At 41.1% G+C, this 20884-nt stretch overlaps 1 long non-coding RNA gene across 1 annotated transcript in view; it reads left to right on the top strand.

Moving 5' to 3' along the window:
* LOC140848730 (uncharacterized) overlaps positions 1 to 19207 on the top strand; it is a 42479-nt gene extending 23272 nt beyond the window's left edge. The window contains exon 4 of the long non-coding RNA XR_012129842.1: positions 16690 to 19207. This is a non-coding gene — a long non-coding RNA (uncharacterized lncRNA). The remainder of the gene's footprint in view (positions 1 to 16689) is intronic.
* Positions 19208 to 20884: the final 1677 nt, after the last annotated feature.

The raw sequence follows: 20884 nt of genomic DNA, 5'->3' as shown, positions 1-20884 counted from the left end.
AGAGCTTGGCCCAGTGCTCTGGGCGGAGGCAGAGATACTAGTGCTCAACCTACCACTGGAGAACAAGCCAGGTAATAAACCCTTTCATCTCAAGAACATTTTGCTGTAGATTTCTTTGGTCACATTGAATTCATAGCTAACTTGCCTGGGGTTGAAACCCATTGGCAAGACAATCCACAACTCTGTAAACATTTTGAAAAGATCAATATTGTCCATGTGTGTGCATATTATGTGAAGAGGATTAAATCTTGGACCATTCTGAGATACAGATTCATTTTTCTAAGCTTTCCAAATATCTTTTGTAGTACTTAGGGATTTAAATTTCTTTAAAAATAAGTAAGCACAGTCGTTTTATCACCTCTAATACTTTCAATACATGAAGTATTGGGGGGTTTGATTCTATTGTCTCTCATTCTGTTGGTTCTTACTCCTGTGTATTATTTCCTTATGTGGTTAGATATCTTTTACTGTAAAATGCTCATTGCTTCAGAAAATTGTTTGTGAGAATTCTTTGAGGCCTAGAATGCAGGTGCATTCTTCCAGGAGTGGATTGGGATGTAGTTGTGCCAAGTATAAGGCCACTTTAAACAAAATTCACAGTCTGAGTTTTATTGGATTGCATATCTTGGAGTTGGGGCTGCAAATGTGTTGGGATCAACTTGCTACATCTCAGGTTTCTCACTTTCCATTGCTGCTTGGTGTCAAGTTAAAATCTTTGCATTCTCAGAGGGCATGAGATGAATATTTCTGGTTTACCTTTCACTTTGAGGTCCCAACATTACGCAGAAGAGTCTACTATTAGATTTAACATCTTGGGCTTTGTCTTGTGTGGGGAAGTTGGGGTTCCTATGGCCAGGATCCTCACTGAACTTAATCCACCTGATGATGTAACTGGCCTGTTGCTGGGCTGCCGCTTCCACACCTGTGGGCAATAAGCTATTGTTGCGCTATATAGAGATCTTGGCCCAGTGCTCTGGGCAGAGGCTGAGATGCTAGTGCTCGACCTACCGCTGGAAAACAAGCCAGGTAATAAACCCTTTCACCCCCAGAACGTTTTGCTGTCGATTTCTTTGGTCACAGTGAATCCATAGCGAACTTGCCCGGGGCTGAAACCCATTGGCAAGACATTTTGTTTTGCACACTTTTAGGCCAGCTGGACAACCCACCAAGACCTGAAATTGTCCTCCAGGCAGGATTGGCTTCAGGGATTTGCTTAGCTCCCTGGGGTCCCATCTTCACTTAATTTTGGCTTAATAATTCTGTTGTCTTGTCCATTCTTTGAGGCTCTTAAAAAGATGTCTTTTAAATATTTTGTAGCATTTTAGATTGTTACATGGTGAAGAATTAACCTTACTCAAAGAGATGTCTGGCCTTTGCTCTTGACTCTGGTGAGGTGATCCCTAAGCCTTGGACTATACTGTCTGGTAAGAGTGTCTTGGTTTCCTTAGGAGCCTTGAGTCACACCAGTAGTCCAACAATGTGATTCAAGGTGGGGACTCTGAGTTGACTTGTATCAGCTTTGGAGGGATAGGCCTTGCATGCTGTCAATTAGGTCTAAGTGACTGAGCTCCAAAAAAAGCTCTGGATAATAAGGCTCAGGTGAGCTTTCCTTCTGGCAATACTCTGTGCATATTGTCTTATATCATTCTGGGAGAAATTAACTGTACCCATGACTCAGCTTCACACGTGGAGCTCCCCTTGATTCTGTTCCATGCGTCTCTGCCCTTGGTGGATTTTAATCCATATCCTTTTGCTGTAATAAAACATAATGAATTTAACAGCTTTCAGTAAATTCTGTGAGTACTTCCAGCAAATTATCAAACCTAGCAGTACCTTGGGGAGCCCCAAACTTGCAGTTGGTGTCAGAAGAAAGGACGGTCTTGGGGATTTCTGTACCTCTACAGTTGTTTTCAGTGGGAAGTTTTTACTTTAAGTGGAAAGGTAGTCTCATTCCCTAGTAAGCCATATGATTAGAAGTGGAATAATTAGGAAGTGCAGCATTTTTCTGTCTTTAATTCATGTGTATATATACAACTGTTTACTTGAGTTGAGCAATATGACTGAATTAATTTTAATCAAAATGTCAGAATAGGCTTTTATGAATACAGCTTAATCAAATACTGACTGAATGGTTTTTCAATGAACCCAAATGCTATCATATGTGTGTGAGTATATATAAATGAAACATTTGTATATATGACTGTGTGTGTATGAATATACCTGATTAACAAAAAGCACTAGATTAAGAGCCAAGAAACATGGATTATACTTATAGTTTTGATTTTACTACTTTCTAGAGAAGTCAGCCTTGGCAATTTGCTTCTCTTCTTTGAGTCTATTTCCTCATAAACCCAGTGGCCTAGGTCAGGGGTTCTCACTGGGAGTGACTTTGCCTACTGGGGCCATTTTAGAAATTGACTGGGATTCTTTTGGTTGTCATAACATTGGGGGGGGGTGCTACTGGCTTTTGGGGAGTACAAGAGATATTAAATGTTCCATGACAGAACTATTCCAAAAAAGAATTGTTCCATATCCTGGATAACTGTTGGATGTTTTATCAGACACTTTTTTAGGTGAAACATCTGTTTATAATTGTCTGAGCTTGAATCTATTTTATACATAAGAACAATGTGTGTTTTTGCAGATTTTAGTACACATGGGATTTTCAGGTTTATAACTGCTATATAAGTTGAGGGAAGACTGCGCATTGTCTTGTTGGCACTTTTGCAGCAGTGCAGCTCGTGTCTGAGTCACTGAGCCCCCCCACCTGTGTCAGTCACCGAGACCCCCTACCTGCATGAGTCTGCACTGGTGGCTCCCAACTCATCATGCCAAACACAGACAACTTGGCTAAGCCCCACAGGGTAGTCCTAAACTGGGCTTTTACATATTGAAATGCAGGTTGTTATTATAAATCACTTCCCTTTTTTGTTGAAAAATCACTTTTTGAGTGACTTTACTTCATTTTCCTAATTTTTTTCCTTCATTTCCTTGGTATAACAGTTCATGCATTATGATTTTTAAAAAATTAATTTCGTATGTAGATTATATCTGTGGGTTTCGTTTCTGTGTGGTGTCATAATCTGTCAAATTGCTAGCAGTACACACACACAAGCACAAAATAGAGAGTGCCTTGGAAGCTCCCTTTTTTTGTGAGAAGATATTCCACATTAAGGATATGCCAACATAAAGAATTCTATAAACTCATTCTTCCTTCATTCAGTGAATTATCCTGGTTTGGGTTTTGTTCAGTGAAAACCTCTGAGTATGCTTCTAAGCCATCCTGCCTCTTGTGTCTTCATAATCACCTACTCCCTCAAGTTGTGGTCTATAATAAGGATGACCCTCTGGTTCAGAAAAGAAGAAAGGAACTTATAAAGTCCATTCCTAAGGGTAGCCTCTGCTCAGGACCCAGGGAGTATATCTTTATTTCAGCCTAATTCTTTCAGTGAGCTTACTATTAAGCAGCAAAGTCACTGATGAGTAAACAGTGCTCATCAACACAAAGGACTTGTAATCTAACTTGGGTTACAGCATAAACCCAAAGGCTATGACGTGAAGCAGGGAATGGAAGGGTCTCAAGTGCAAGATAAAAACAAGATGCTTGAGTGGGGAGGAATGAATTGATCTGGAAAAATGAGAAAAGGTTTGAAGAGGAGGGATGGGGTGCTTCAGGCAAGGGGCATGCCATTAACAAGAGGTGCGGTGCAAGAGTAAGACAGGCCATGGGGAAATCTGGACAGGGGCCTCAGAATGTGAACATCAGAGAGCAGTCGTGTGCAAAGTGAGCCAGAAAGGTGGGCTGGGACCGTGGTGGAGGGCCTCGCGGGCCTGCTGAAGAGCCTGGGCAGGATTCCGCAGGCAGTTCTACTCGGAGCCATGAAGTTTTGAGGAGAGTGATATGACTGGAGCTTTAGTTTTTGAAAATTTTCTACTGGCCTCTGCAAGATGCACTGGGAACCAGGAGGAGAGAGGAAGAAAGAACTTCTGTTAGTAAGAGGTTGTACTAGCCCAGGTGAGATTAGCAAGTGGGAAACAGAGCAGCTGAGCCAGATGAGAGAGGTCAGAGGGAGGGACCAGCAGGAGGAGGATTGGGAGGCAGGAGAGGACCTCACTCCAGGGGCTCTTGCCTGGTTGCAGGGTGCCTGGGATGGCGCAGTCATCTGATGCCAACAGCCCCCAAGGAGGGCTGCCCAGGAAGAGGGAGGTGACAGCTTGGTTTTTAGACCACTGGGATTTGAAGGGCAGATACTATACTCCTGCAGAGATGTCCAGCAAGTTGTTAGAAAAAGAGGCTGAGAGCTTGATGACGGCCTGTCACTCCTCTATCGCCCTCTCCTCCATCACAACTGAAAAGTTAGAGAGCACTGTAGTTAAGAGCTCATGCTCTGGACCTGACTGCCCTACAGTGGAATTGCAGCTCTGCTTCCCTCTAGCTGTGATGTCGGGTGAGTTAACGGATTTCTCTAAGCCTCAGTTTCGTCATCTATAAAATGGTGATAACAGAAGTGTCTTCTATGTAATGTTTTGACAAATAAAGGAGTTAGTACCAGGCATGTAATAAGTGCGTAAAAATGTTACCTGTTACCAAACGAGGTAACTTACCGTTCCCCAAACATACTCTGACCTCCAGTCATTTTCCCCTGCTGCTGTTCTCAGTTTAGGATACATTCCAGTCCTGACCCCACCCCATCCACTGATGGAATTCGTTACTGTGGTTCACCTTATTCCTGACTTACGACCTTGAAATCCTACTTTCTCTTGACTTGAGCAGGATTGAAATTTGGAATTATCCATGAGATAAGAGAAGTTTGCACTCTCACTGGGATATAAGCTTTATCGAGTATGAAGAGGAGAAAATTGAGTGCTTGGGAAGCCCTAACCAAGTTGATGACATCTGATGTTCTCTACCCTTTTTTTGGGGACAGCTGAAGACTGTTTCCTTGGTATTTCTATTTCAGATTCCTCCTTGGCAGCATTTTCCCAGGTGACAAGTGCTACCAGTCAAGTTCTTTCCTGCTAACTTCCACCCACGCTTTGTTTTGGCAAGTGTAACCTGCCTGGGAACTGCAGAGATGCTACTTTGACAGCCCTGATGCCAAATTGGAAGAAACACCGTTCTCTGGGAAATTAAGAGTTCAGAAGGGCCATTAACTTCAAAGGATGATCTTAATTTTTTTTTCAGTTAACTGAAACAGTAGCTCAATGTCTTTCTTTGGATTTCTACTTATTACAGTATCTTTCTTTTGTTTTAGAACAGTTTCTGAAGCAATATAATGAAAATAACCTTTACTTTTTTAGCTGCAAAGAGAGAAGTGTAAATTATTCCTTACCCTACTTTCCTTTTAGCACATACAAAATCCAGTGCTTACTCTGCCCCAATAAATCAAAACTTCAAAAAGGGCAAGGCAGCTCACCAGAGAACACAGCTTCCACTGACAAGACAATGAGATCCTGTGTCTGTCATCTCTAGAATTAATAAGAGATGAAGTGCCACTTTACACAAAGTTTCCAAACCAGGTCAGGAAAGAGTCCAGACACAGAATGGATTTATAAACCTTGTCATTATATTTATCTAAGACCCTCTAATCCAGTAAAGATGGGATTTTATTCTGTATTTTGTAGCCATGGGTAATTGCCTTCAATGCATCCCCAATAGGACCAAAACTTATTCATCTTAGTTTTGAAGACTATATTTTCCATAAAAGAAATACATATTCTTGAGCTGGAACTGATAAGGAAAATATTCCTGTGAGGAAGTGATATTGGACATAAATCTTGGAGGATGTAGAAACTTTTAACAGCTACATAGAGGCATAAACATTTTGTACCTGTTTTGTAAAAATGGATTGATTCAAATCAATCCTGCCCTATTGAGCCACCTTCCCTGGTTTTCCAATATTAACATCCCTAATGGAGTAACTAATGAAGCAAACACTGCATTCATTGTCTACATCAGACATCATGCTAAGCCCAAGTTAAGAAGATGAATACATAAAGCACTGGGCCTTCCTTCAAGGAGCTCTCACCCTCAAAAAGTTCAACTATTACTTAATTGTATTACACATAATAAAACACATGAATTGAATCATTATAAATTGATCCTGAAGTTGAGTTGGAAGCTCAGTATGGAAGTTTTGCATCATAGCAATTTTCTCTGTGAAATAAAATCAAATGTCCTCAGATACAAAGACCACTTTTCCAGGACAGAATATAGTTGCAAAAATCAACCTGATCCAATAAACATTAACCATAATCATAGCCACAAATTTAGCAATTCTATATAATTCCTTGAAAACTGAAAAATAAAAAATGGTTTCTGTTTATGTTATAGCAATTCTGTAAAGGTAGAATAGTAAAAAATATAGTGTATATGTGTATGTAAAATATATGTGTTTGGCTTCCCAGCTTGAAGCCAGACAATGCTACCATCTGCGATTTCTGGCCTTAGTTCCTATGAGGGACTAAGAAACTTCCTGGGAGAAACTAATTTCTAAAGAAGAGAGAATCCTGTACATGGGCTTGGTTCAAAATGGTATTTTAGTGTGTGGCACTCAAAATCTGTCTTAAAGTCCAGCCACTGGGCTGAGATGGGGGTTTCAAATTTTAAAAATTGATAAAGCAGTTTTTCTGAAAACTCTGTAATTACAGCCCCTGGGCTGCAGGGAAACACTGCTCTAGGACCCACGCCAGCAGGCAGCACAAACGCAGAGACTGCTGTTCTCCCTCCATCCGCACCCTGCACAGCTGGGCTGGGCTTGTTGAAGTTTCTGAGACCGTTTGCCTCCTTTTCCTCCCTCAGCAGCACCCAGGACGGGGAGGCACCACACCTCACCCCAGACAGCCCCACCGTGGTGCCTCCACAGGGGAGATCACCAGCATCAGATGGTGCTGGGTTTAATAAAAATAGGAAGAAAATGGCAGATGTCATGAGGTAGATGAAGGATGGCAGGTGACATGTATGGGCTCCCCACCCCAGTGTCCCCTAAACATGTGTGATTGGAATATTTTGCAGGTCATTGCAGGGCTTTCAACAGTAGGTGGGGATAAGAACCAGAGAAATACGGTTCAATGCTGCCCATCTGACCGCATCTGTCCATGTCGTCCCTGCGCTGGAGGGGACTACATGGACTACAAACACAAGTCACTCAGACATTAGATCCCAATTCATCTCAAGCATATGCTGAATTATTCTCTAAGAAGAAAAGTGCTCACCTATCTGAAATTTGGTAACATATTCAACAACTTCTTCCCCATCTGTGTTATTTCTGCTTGAGTACCCATATATTACACTGCTGTGACCCCCAGCATAATTCTGAACATAAGTGAGGGGGGAAAAACACACAAGAGAATTGAGACTGTCAGGGAATAGTTCTCTCACCATGAAGACTGTCCAGTTCTGAGAACCAGTGACACTGAGCAATGAGGAAGGCTTCCTGGTAATCTGGAAATTATGTAGAAGGGAAATGGAACTTCAGTCCAGAGGACTACCTGGAGGATGCTTGGGTCAGAAAACTTCTGGGTTGGATTCCTCTTCTCATTTAAGGATTTTGCAAAAGCTTTTCTGCTTGCAAGAGAAGACTCTGGAAAAGAATTCGTTTTAAAAGAACTGTGTGAAATTCTTGACATGGGTGATCCCATACTGTGTTAGAGCAAAGCTGACTGCAGATGTGAAAGTATGTATTCTATTGTACTTTTAATGGCCTTCAAAAATTTAAAGGCAGAACAGGTAAAACCATGGGCAAAGTCCTTTGGTCCAGACATCCTGTGACCATATTGCGGGACTGGCAAGCTTCTTTTTGTTTTGCTGCAGTAGGTCTTCCTTTCCTCTTCTCAGCCTGCTTTGTGCTCTGCTGCCCGACTAATTTTTCTAAGGCATCATCTTCACCACGTCATTCCCCTGCTTAAAGTATCAGGAAAATAACTTCATAGGCAATGGCCTGGAGGAGTGGCAGAGAGCAGCAAATTTATAGAATAACAATCGTAGCTGAAATGTATTGTGCACTGTGTGCCAGGCGCCGTTCTAAACACTGTGCATGCAGTAACCCACATGATATTAAAAAACCCATATGAGATAGATGCGATTTTTTTTATCCCATTTTAAAGATGGGGCTAAGGAACTAACTAGCCCACAAGCACACAGGTGATGCTTCAACCCGGCAGTCTGTCTCTAGGATGTTCTCACTCATAGCCACTGCTTTCAAGTCGTAGAGCTCAAGAGGCCCTCAGGAGGGCAAAAGAAAAATGCATTTCCTGTTCGTGTGGCGCTCTGCCCCTGAAAATTTAAGACAGAGAACTCTGGTTTCATGACAGCGTTCAGTGCGTTTCGCAGTCCAAGAACTCTTTCCTGTCTTGTCTCATCCATTGTTCTGTCTTAGTCCCTTGAGTCCCTTGAATCTAGCCAAATGTTCTTACTGTTTTGAATACTGTTCTTCCTGAATGTCTCTGTCTTCTTGTCTTTCCAAATCTTAGCTCTCTGAAGGCCCACGACAAATCCCGCCTCATCCTAACAAGGCCGTCTTCCCCGACCACACCGCCGGGAGGGGCTTCTGTGGACCGCTGCAAACACTGGGGTCCATACCTGTAGTTTGGTGTCACCATCCAGGGCTTTGTAGGGTTCTCTTCTTAAGTGCTTTTCCTCACATCCACTCTTAATTTTAATTTCATCAAAAAGTACGTCTAATGACAATACACATTTCAGAAACGCTTTGTTAGCCATGTAAGAATATAACCATGGGATGTTCCACAGCAGTGACCTTTATTAAGAGGATATTCCTGGGTTCATAGACTAAAGCAGAGAATAAAACACAAGTATTGAAATGTGCTCTTCTAAAATTGCCTTGAACAATTATCACAAGGTTGAAAAGATACACAGGAAATGCATTTTATTGACCAAGTTCTGTTGGTTTCCTCTAGTGATTTTTAACACATACATTTCTAATTTACTGGTGCTTTCTTTGAAAAATTAAAAAAGTATATTCAACTTGCTTTTCTTTTTTCATTTCATTATTTTTATTTTTTTGGTATAATTAATCTACACTTACATGAGGAACATTATGTTTACTAGACTACCCCCATCACCAAGTCACCCCCACAAACCCCATTACAGTCACAGTCCATCAGTGTAGTAAGATGCTATAGACTCACTACTTGTCTTCTTTGTGTTGCACAGCCCTCTCCGTGCCCCCCCCCCACATTATACATGCTTTTGTAATGTCCTCTTTCTTCCCCCCACTTATCCCTCCCTTCCCACCCATCCTCCCCAGTCCCTTTCCCTATGGTAACTGTTAGTCCATTCTTGGGTTCTGTGAATCTGGTGCTGTTTTGCTCATTCAATTTCTCTTGTTTCTCCTTCTCCAGAGGTTAGTGAAATCATCTGATACTTGTCTTTCTCCACCTGGTTTATTTCACTGAGCATAATACCCTCTAGCTCCATCCATGTTGTTGCAAATGGCAGGATTTGTTTTCTTCTTATGGCTGACTAATACTCCAATGTGTATATGTACCATATCTTCTTTATCCATTCATCTACTGATGGACATTTAGGTTGCTTCCGTGTCTTGGCTATTGTAAATAGTGCTGTGATAAACATAGGGGTGTATCTGTCTTTTTCAAACTGGGCTGCTGTATTCTTAGGGTAAAATCCTAGAAGTGGAATTCCTGGGTCAAATGGTATTTCTATTTTGAGCATTTTGAGGAACCTCCATACTGCTTTCCACAATGGTTGGACTAGTTTACCTTCCCCCCAGCAGTGTAGGAGGGTCCCCCTTTCTCCACAACCTCACCAACATTTGTTGTTGGTCTTTTGATGGTGGCAATCCTTATTGGTGTGAGGTGATACCTCATTGTGGTTTGAATTTGCATTTCTCTGATGATTAGCAATGTGGAGCATCTTTTCATGTGCCTGTTGGCCATCTGAATTTCTTCTTTGGAGAAGTGTCTGTTCAGCTTCTCTGCCCATTTTTTAATTGGATTTTTTGCTTTTTGTTTGTTGAGGTGTGTAAGCTCTTTATATATTTTGCTTGTCAAGCCTTTATCGGATCTGTGATTTACGAATATATTCTCCCATACTGTAGGGTATCTTTTTATATGATTGATGGTGTCCTTTGCTGTGCAGAAGCTTTTCAGCTTGATGTAGTCCCACTTGTTCATTTTTGCTTTTATTTTCCTTGCCTGGGGAGATATGTTCATGCAGAGGATGCTCATGTTTATGTCCAAGAGATTTTAGCCTTTGTTTTTTTCTAAGAGTTTTATGGTTTCATGACTTACATTCAGGTCTTTGATCCATTTCAAATTTACTCTTGTGTATGGGGTTAGACAGTGATCCAGTTTCATTCTCTTATATGTAGCTGTCCAGTCTTGCCAGCACTATCTGTTGAAGAGACTGTCATTTCCCCATTGTATGTCCATGGCTCCTTTATCACATATTAATTGACCATATATGTTTGGTTAATATCTGGAGTCTCTATTCTGTTCCACTGGTCTGTGGCTCTGTTCTTGTGCCAGTACCAAATTGTCTTGATTACTGTGGCTTTGTAGTAGAGCTTTATGTTGGTGAGTGAGATCCCCCCCCCCCCCCACTTTATTCTTCCTTCTCAGGATTGCTTTGGCTATTTGGGGTCTTTGGTGGTTCCATATGAATTTTTGAACTATTTGTTCCAGTTCATTGAAGAATGCTGTTGGTAATTTGATAGGGATTGCACCAAATCTGTATATTGCTTTGACCAGGATGGCCAGTTTGACAATATTAATTCTTCCTAGCCAAGAGCATGGGATGAGTTTCCAATTGTTAGTGTCCTCTTTAATTTCTCTTGAGTGTCTTGTAGTTTTCAGGGTATAGGTCTTTCACTTCCTTGGTTAGGTTTATTCCTAGGTATTTTATTCTTTTTGATGCAATTGTGAATGGAATTGTTTTCCTGATTTCTCTTTCTGTTATTTCATCATTAGTGTATAGGAAAGCAACAAATTTCTGTGTATTAATTTTGTATCTTGCTACTTTGCTGAATTCAGATATTAGTTCTAGTAGTTTTGGAATTGAGTCTTTAGGATTTTTCCTTGATGTATTTTTGAATTCAGTTTGCTAATATTTTGTTGAGTATATTTACATCTATGTTCATCAGGGATATTTAATCTGTAAGTTTCTTTATTCTTGGGATCTTTGCCTGGTTTTGGTATTAGAGTGATGCGGGCTTCATGGAATGAGTTTGGAGGTATTCCTTCCTCTTCTATTTTTTGGAAAAATTTAAGGAGAATGGGTATTGTGTCTTCTCTATATGTCTGATAAAATTCAGCAGTGAATCCATCTGGACCAGGGGTTTTGTTCTTGGGTAGTTTTTTGATTACTGCTTCAGTTTTGTTGATGGTAATTGGTCTGTTTAGATTTTCTGTTTCTTGGTCAGTCTTGGAAGTTCGTATTTTTCTAGGAAGTTGTCCATTTCTTCTAGATTTTGCAGCTTGTTCGCATATAGATTTTTGTAGTATTCTCTAATAATTGTTTGCATTTCTGTGGGTTCTGTTGTGATTTTTCCTTTCTCATTTCTGATTCTGTTGATATGTGTAGATTCTCTTTCTCTCTTAATAAGTCTGGCTATTGGTTTATCTACTTTGTTTATTTTCTCAAAGAACCAGCTCCTGGTTTCATTGATTTTTTTCTATTATTTTTTGTTTTCAATTTGATTTATTTCTTCTATGATCTTTATTATGTCCCTCCTTCTCCTGACTTTGGACTTCATTTGTTATTCTTTTTACAGTTTCAATAATTATGACTTTAAACTATTCATTTTGGAATGTTCTTCCTTCTTTAGATAGGCCTGGATTGCTATGTACTTTCCTCTTAGAAGTGTCTTCACTGTGTCCCACAGAATTTGGGACTTTATGCTGTCAGTGTCATTTGTCTCCATTTATTGCTTGATCTCTGTTTTAATTTGGTCATTGATCCATTGGTTATTTAGAAGCATGTTGTTAAGCCTCCATGTGTTTGTGAGCCTTTTTTTTTCTTTGTACAATTTATTTCTAGTTTCATACCTTTGTGGGCTGAAAAGTTGGTCGGTAGAATTTCAATCTTTTGGAATTTACTGAGGCTCTTTTTGTGGCCTAGTATGTGGTCTATTCTGGAGAATGTTCCATGTGCACTTGAGAAGAATGTGTATCCTGTTGCTTTTGGGTGTACAGTTCTATAGATGTCTATTAGGTCCATCTATCCTAGTGTGTTGTTCAGTGCCTCTGTGTCCTTACTTATTTTCTGTCTGGTGGATCTGTCCTTTAGAATGCCTGGTGTGTTGAAGTCTCCTAAAATAAGTGCATGGTAAAATAAGTACTGGTAAAATAAATTCTGTTTCCTCCTTTAGTTCTGTTAGTATTTGTTTCACATATATTGGTGCTCCTGTATTGGGTGCATATATGTTTATAATGGTTATATCCTCTTGTTGGACTGAGCCCTTTATCATTATGTAATGTCCTTCTTTATCTCTTGTTACTTTCTTTGTTTTGAAGTCTGTTTTGTCTGGTACCAGTACAGCTACACTGGCTTTTTTCTCCCTATTGTTTGCATGAAATAACCTTTTTCCATCCCTTGACTTTTAGTCTGTGTATGTCTTTGGGTTTGAGGTGAGTCTCTTATAATCAGCATATAGATGGGTCTTGCTTTTTTATACATTCTATTACTCTGTTTCTTTTGATTGGTGCATTCAGTCCATTTACATTTAGGGTGATTATTGAGAGGTATGTACTTACTGCCATTGCAGACTTTAGATTTGTTGGTACCAAAGGTTCAAGGTTAGCTTCTTTACTATCTAACTGTCTAACTTAACTCACTTATTAAGCTATTGTAAGCACAGTCTGATGATTCTTTCCCTCTCTTCTTATCTCTCCTCCTTCAATCTTTATATGTTAGGTGTTTTATTCTGTGTTCTTTTGTGTTTCCTTTGACTCCTTTTGTGGGTAGTTGATTTTATTTTTTTGACTTTAGTTAGTATTTGGTTGGTCTGCTTTCTTTGCTGTGATGTTATTTTCTCTGGTGACATCAATTTAGCCTTAGGAGTCCCTCTATAACAGTCCCTCTAAAATACCCTGTAGAGGCGGTTTTTGGGAGGCAAATTCCCTCAACTTCTGCTTGTCTGGGAATTTTTTAATCCCTCCTTCATATTTAAATGATAATCCTGCTGTATACAGTATTCTTGGTTCAAGGATCTTCTGTTTCATTACATTAAATATATCATGCCATTCTCTTCTGGCCTGTAAGGTTTCTGTTGAGAAGTCTGATGATAGCCTGATGGGTTTTCCTTTGTAGGTAAACTTTTTGCTCTCTCTGGCTGCCTTTAATACTCTGTCCTTGTCTTTGATCTTCTCCATTTTAATTGTTATATGTTTTGGTGTTGTCCGCCTTGGGTCCCTTGTGTTGGGAGTTCTGTGGGCCTCCATGGTTTGAGAGACTATTTCCTCTCACAGTTTGGGGAAGTTTTCAGCAATTATTTCTTCGAAGACACTTTCTATCCCTTTTTCTCTCTCTTCCTCTTCTGATACCCCTTTAATGCAAATATTGTTCTGTTTGGATTGGTCACACAGTTCTCAATATTGTTTCATTCCTGGAGATCCTTTTATCTCTCTCTGCATCAGCTTCTCTGTGGTCCTGTTCTCTGGTTTCTATTCCATTAACAGCCTCTTGCATCTCTTCCATTCTGCTCTTAAGTCCTTCCAGAGATTGTTAGGAGATTGTTTTATTTCTGTATTCTCGCTCTGTACTTGGTCCTTTAACTCTTGCATATTTCTCTGCAGATCCATCAGCATGGTTATGACCTTTATTTTGAATTCTTTTTCAGTCAGATTGGTTAAGTCTATCTCCCCAGGCCCTCTCTCATGGGTTGTCTGGGTAAGTTTTGACTGGACCAAATTCTTCTGCCTTTTCATGGTGATAGAGGTAGCGGTAGGCAGGTAGCATGTGTGTCAGCTGAGAGAACAAAGTCATTTCCTGCTCGCTGGTTGCCTTGCCCTTCTCAGCTGCCTGTGTCAGTTACCCACACTCCTGGAGCAGCCTCTGGGTTAATTCCCTAAGCTGCTATGGGCGGGGTCTCTGTCAGAGTACAACAGAGCCCTGCAGAGAGTGGCAGGCATGCTGGGTGTGCTCTCCTGTGAAAGCAGCGACACCGCTGGGCAGCTGTGTGCTGGCTGAGGCCTTTGGGTCTGGCCTGGGCAGCTGTTCAGCAGGCTAAGAGTCTGGGTGACTGCTGGGGTCATGGCTGCTCCTGAGCTGTTCTTTTGCCACTGCCGCAGGCTCGTGCAGGCTGCTCCCGGGCCCCTCTGTCACTGCCGCCACAGGCACACATGGGCCAGTCCTGGACCCCTTTGGTGCCACCGCCACTGGTGCACATGGGCTGCTGGTCCTGGGCCCCTTTGGCACCACCGCCACCGGTGCATGCGGGCCAGTCTGGGGCCCCTCTTGTGCTGCCACTGCCCATGCATGTGGGCTGCTCCCAGGCCCCTTTGGCACTGCTGCTACTGGCTTGTGCAGGATGCTCTCCTGCTTCTGGGCCAGTGTGTCAGGGTCCACACAAGTTGGGGGAATGACTGGCAGGCTGCTTATCTCCATGAGGGGCTTCAGAGCTGCATTGCCACCCAGGGGTTAGGTCACCTAGAGTTCCCTGGTACTTCCAGATGCTGGGCTGAGTTTGCTGGGATGACTTTGTCCAGCTGTAAGGTCCCTGTCCCTTTAAGACTTGCAAAACACACTTGTTTATCTTTTGTCCCAAGGGCACCGGGTGCCAGGACCCACTTGCAGGTTTTGCTTTTCCATTTCTCTAATATCCAGCACACCATGCACCATGTGTCTGTGCTTTTGGTGTGGATTACTAGAGCTGGTTGTTCAGCAGTCCTGGGCTTTCACTTCCTCCCTGCTCCAACTCCTTTCTTCCCACCAGAAGCTGGGGTGAGGGGTGCTCATGTCTCACCAGGCCGTGGCTTGTATCTTACCCCTTCGTGTGATGCTGAGTTCTCACAGATGTACATGTAGCCTGGCTGTTGTACTGTATCCACTGGTGTCTCTTTTTAGAATAGTTGTATTTGTTGTATTTTCAAAAATATATATATTTTTGGGAGGAGATTTCCACTGAACTACTCATGCCACCATCTTGGCTCCTCCTCCACCTGCTTTTCTCTTCAATAAATTAATTTCTGTCTGTGCTGGATGAGAAAGTAACTGAGCTATTTGTTTTGAAGGTTTTCTCTTTTGTTTACATATTTTTTAAATTGATGTATCATTGGTATACAATCTTATATTAGTTTCAAGTACACAACACAGTGTTCAACAGTTACCCGTATTATTAATTCCTTGCCCCACTAGTACAGCTTCTGTCAACATAGGAAGATGTTTAAAAATCACTGTTTATATTCTTCATGTTGTACTATCCCTGTGACCAACCTACATTATGATTGAGAATTTTAGTGCTATTTTTAATTCTTGACATCAACACATCTCAGATTCTCTTAATATTTGGACTAAACTTTATGATGATCACATGAACAATAAATAGTGCCCTTTGTTGAGTTTATTATTCAGAATATTTGCAGGTGTGTGAAGAGCTGTAACATTATTTTTTGGAAAGTGTAAGTGGATGGTTTATTTTTAAGTCCAATACACACAATTATGGAACATAAAATTAATGATGTCTAATTTTGATACTGTTAGCATCCTATAAGGAGTAAGTTTGAATGAAGGGGCCACAGACGTACCAACCATTATGTCTTGATTCTGCAAGGAAGTGTGGTAGGAACAAGGCTGATACTTGCAGTTCATTTTCCTAGAAATGGTATTGCCTAGGCAGAGGGAGGGAGGTGGGCTGGGGAGAGGTACTGGTCAGAGAAATATATTTCCTGTTCCCAAGCACTGGTTTCCTAAGACTCAGTGAAGAAATAGAGATTGCCTTAGTTTATGAGCACTTATAAAATGCTGTTTCTACAATTCCTTTTCTAGCAGAAAGCCTGCTATGGCCTCCTCAGGCCTGGAAGGGTTCTGGATAAAGGGTAATCAAGTCCTACTTTTCTTGCATTTAGAAAAGGTTCAGCCAGAAACTCCAAATGGACAATCTACAGCTGCAACTATTTTAAATTAATTGCCCATTGTGGTGTTCCTGATTTGGGCCTGGTAGATATTCTGAAATTTGCAACCAATACATTAATAAACTGTTTATAAACAAATTATGGCAATGAAAATCATTATTTTCTTTGCCTCCAAAAACCATAATGAAATGAGGGGAAAGTTGAAATTCACAAAATGTTAGAAGAGAATGCAGTATTGAAAGATTTATAAATAGAAACTAATCAGGATGGAAGAAAGATGAACAACGGTAGTGGAATTTTGTCAGCAGCAGCTCCCATTCTGACCAGAGAGGCTGTGCAAGGTCCCTGGGGGGTTGGGGCAGAAGTGCCCTCTGCTCATCGGGCCTTGTAGCCAAAGGGCCTGAAAATAAATGCAGGGCCCTGAAAATATGTTTCTTAATTCATCCATAACAGGATTGAGAATAATTGTTATTCTATTCTTGAATGAAAATGGACCCCTATTTTAAAAAGAATAGTACAGGTTGGGTGCTTTCTAAAATGGTTTGAGCAAGTATTTCTCTGCCATTTTTCTTAAAACTAAGGAACTTACTTCTTAAAATAATTTATTTCTGTGTAACACCCTCCCCGCCTTTTCCCCAGGTTAAGGAATAATGATGAGCTCTGGTTCAGCAAATAAGAAGGCGTGAAGCATTTCAAGAGGCGAACAAAGAGAAATGGCGATATGAAGTCACTCTGAGTGCTCGTGATTTAAGAATGTGTAGATCTCTTAGATAAGCAGTTAGTGGGATCCACCGCTTTGATGTGTAATATGTACATGGCATCCTCACATTGCTGAATCACACCGAAATGTGGGTCCCAGTTAATCTTTGTTATACATTAAGAACAAAAACAAATATTCCAGGGACAGCTAGGCTGGCTTTATCTGTCTTGCAAAACCGTGTAACCTTGTCGGCACCTCTCACTGCAGGGGCTTCTGACTGGGTCTACTTACCAAAGTGGTTACTGCAAGGCTCATTACACTTGAGGGCCTGGTACTTGCCAGATTTTTTGTGATCAATGGAATCAAACAAGCTTTGCTAATATTGGTGTATACTTGCTTCATCAAGCTACTTTTGGCAGAATGATGTAGTTCCTACTCAATTTGTTGGCATTTAATCACGTATTTCCACAGTCACTCTCAATGGAGTTAAAATGTTTTGACACATATGTATTAAAGTCATACAGACACTTTAAGCACAACTTGGACTCCCCTGCCTGAAATAGCGAGCCTCTCTTCACTCTCCCTTTACCCAGCTTTCCTTTTCTTGAGGTACTTATTATTTCCACAAATTATCATAATAAGATACAGTATTTCTTTTTTATCTGCTTGCTTTCCTGAGAATCTAAGCTCCATGACGGCATGGACTTTGTTTTATTGACCCTATGGGCACATAGTGTCCATAACTGCCTGGCATGTCATAGGTGTTCAATAAATACATGTTAAATGAACAAACTTTGAGATTGGTTGCCAAAATGGGTGGCCAATAAAAGATTTCAACAGGATCCATCTACTCTAATTGTAACACATGTGAATAAGTTCACAGAACCCACTTATTTATAGCAGTTCTGAGAGATACAAAAAATGGCCTGGACATTTGGTGTTTTACTATGCTTCTGGTCCATGCCGACTCTCTTGTTTGTTTGTTTTATGACTGTATTAATCCCATCATTAGTATTCAAGAGCTTCCATGGAACGATTAAGTTCCTGGGCTTTGGAGTGAGCATATGTGGGCTCAAAACCCAGCTCTGCATCTTACGGTGCAACTGAAATACTCACCTAACCTGTGTGGCTCATCATGATCCTTATATAAAAATAGAATATTAAGAGTTCCCTCATAGGCTTTTTGGGGGATTAAGAGAGATAGTACATGGAAGTACATAGAACAAGGCCCAGAGTACAGCTAAAAATAAATAGTACCTGTTATTACATGTATTTTGACTGTCATGTGGATTACTATTTCTGGGGTTTCTACTTGCCTTTTTTATTTTCCTATTTCTTTCCTTAAATTATTTTCAAACCCTGTATCATGTTTTTCTTGCCTCATGCCCAGTTATTATTAAGACATGCGTCATTATATCTCTATTGGGACTCCATCTCCCACAGGCTTCCTGCAGACCCTCCGTCCACCGAGGCAAACCGCCCAAGTGGCTCTCTTGTCTTGCTTTTGCCGTTGTCTGTAGAAGGGCACACTAGTAGTGCCTACCTGACAGAGTGGGGAAGAGAACTGGCAGTACACAACTGCACACAGTTGCCAAAGCTTGTTTCTCAGGCTTATATCCTCTGTAACAGTGGTTCTCTACTGGGGTTGATTTTGGCCAACAGGGAAATGTCCGTAGACATTTTAGTTGTCACAACTTGGGGAGGAGACTACTGGTTGCTGTTGGGTAGGGGCCAGGGATGCTGCCAAACACCCTCCACTATGCTACACTGAACCAGAATCTGTCACCCCAAAATGTGCCCTTTTGGCATAAGGATTATTTGGAGCTAAAGACAATTGAGAACCAGCAGAGGCAGGAAAGCTCTTTACCACCCCTTAACTGCCTGAAAATAAAGTATAAATCCTGTTTTGTAAAGGAAATTTACATTCATAAGGACATTTCCTTTTGTAAAGATGTCTCTGTAGTAGGGAGAGAGCTGTTCCAGGAGACAGTTCTTGCCATCTGAGAAACTCTTCTTTGCATAACCAGACACTTATCTACTATATATTTCCTTCCCTCCTTTCTCATAATTCTTCTCCCTGCCCAGAAGCCCAAACTCCCTTTCTTTCTTTAGCCTAAGATGGTATATAAATCTCAATCATCTGACCACCTCCTTGAGCCTCATTTCTTTGTGAAACTCCTGTGTGGATGTATGTCATTAAACTATTTTTCCCTCTTGTTAATTTGTCTTTTTTCTCCATTTGATTTATAAGCCCCTGCCATTGAACCTAGAAGGGAAGATGGAAAAAGATTTTTCTTCCCTATACCACAGGACAGTCTCCTACAAGAAATAATTATCCAACCCAAAATGAGAATAGTGCTGAGGTTGAGAAATCCTACTCAAAACTAACACACAGCAATCTAAAGCATGACAAGTGGGCACGGTGTTTGGGAGTTTAGCAGCTTAAGAGAAGCCTTGCTAATTCTCTATGGCTGTGAGTCTTGGTCATATCACTAAGAGGTTTAGTGTTTCAAACTGTGCTTAATAAAGGGACTCTGCAGGATCAAACAGTGGGCTTTATTCCTATGTCAGTCACCAGTTACAGAGCTAGAGTCCTTCACCACTGCTTTGCTGGCAGGACACGTGTTTTGGTTACACTTACCAGGAAAAGGAAACCATGAAAAAAAAGATCATCAATCACAATGCCAACTGACACCTGCAATAAGAGTGTTAGGAAATTAGGGGTCACAAAACTTGGGTTTCCTTGAGGGAAGAGTTATTAGGTGATCTGTAGGCCAGGATACCATCAATAGGTTTGCAAAACAGCAGGTGTAGGTGCAAATTCACACTGTTGTTCTTATGCAGAACAGGACAGGAGGATCAGCCTGTCTGCATCCCAAGCTGGGCTCTGAGCTGTGTGCCCACAGGCCAGTCCCAAACCTCTGCATAACGAGGAGCTGGTCCGGGGCTCCACGGGATTCCCTCTAGCTTTATCATTCTCATTCAATGGTTTCTTCACCTTCTGCTCTCATACACAGGGATTAAGGCAACTGTAACAGGATGCCAGGAGGCATACTTATTGATTTGTAGCAGTATTTGGTAAAGGAAATACAGAACAAAAGGGACACATAGATGCAAAAACCTTTAATGTGATAATCACTCATTCAACAAACATTTATTTACTGAGCATTTTTGAATAAGGAATACGAAATTCTGTACTTTTTTAAAAATTTGATTTAAATGAACCTGAGAAGTTGTTTGTATGTTTATTTCCTTGGACTATCAGCAGTTAGCACTTAGTTTCATCAGGTAAGTCCCTCACTGCATTCCACATAGGACAGATGGGTCTCCACCAGCTAATATGCTTCCCAGTGGTGCTGACACAGCACAAATGTGAATATTCCTCTCTGTGGGAAACAGACTATAGCAACTAACTTCTTAACTATATTAACTGTAACTAACTATATTATCTAACTTCTATACTTATCTCGGCCTGCTACTACACAACTTTCTTCCCAGACATGGTTCTTCAAATATTTAAAGTTAACTCTTAGAGAAAAATATGCAAACAAGAAAACTCAAAACTTCAATTCAACCCTCCCATTCTGCAGCTCTGGCTCTTGTCTCTAGTTGTTGCCCACTGAGCCCACCGCCGGCCTGTGCTGTGCTCTGTGCTGCAGAGCTGTCTGCCCGGGAGAGGAACGCCTCAGCTTCAACAGTCACTTCTTCAAAAAGGCCACCTGGAAGAGGACGAAAAACCCAAGATGCTTTCTTTATAGAGTGATGAAATGGCTGAACACACTTCAAATCAGAATCAGGTGAATCTGGTCAATAAGGATGCATGCTGACCTAAAAAGAAATGACTCTTATTTGGGTCCGACATTGACACTTTACAGTAGAAGCCAATTGGTCCCTTTTAAATGAACCAAGTAGTAATTAAAATGATTTACATGCACTTTAAAGAAAAAAAAAGTTTTAATTGGCACTGAAGTTGTATTGCTGTAATCTAGACCTCTTTCCTATTGGTTCGAACTGCTGTTTGAACCTTCCATATGCAGAGTTCCCATCCCTGAAGATTCCTGAGCAATTCCAATTCCTCCTCACTATCGGTGATCACACGAGCCTTTCCTCAGGTCATGCCAATGATCTTAATCA

The sequence above is a fragment of the Manis javanica genome, chromosome 4, assembly GCF_040802235.1.
Source record: "Manis javanica isolate MJ-LG chromosome 4, MJ_LKY, whole genome shotgun sequence".
Classification (NCBI taxonomy): Eukaryota; Metazoa; Chordata; class Mammalia; order Pholidota; family Manidae; genus Manis; species Manis javanica.
This window is presented reverse-complemented; position numbering and strand designations above follow the sequence as displayed.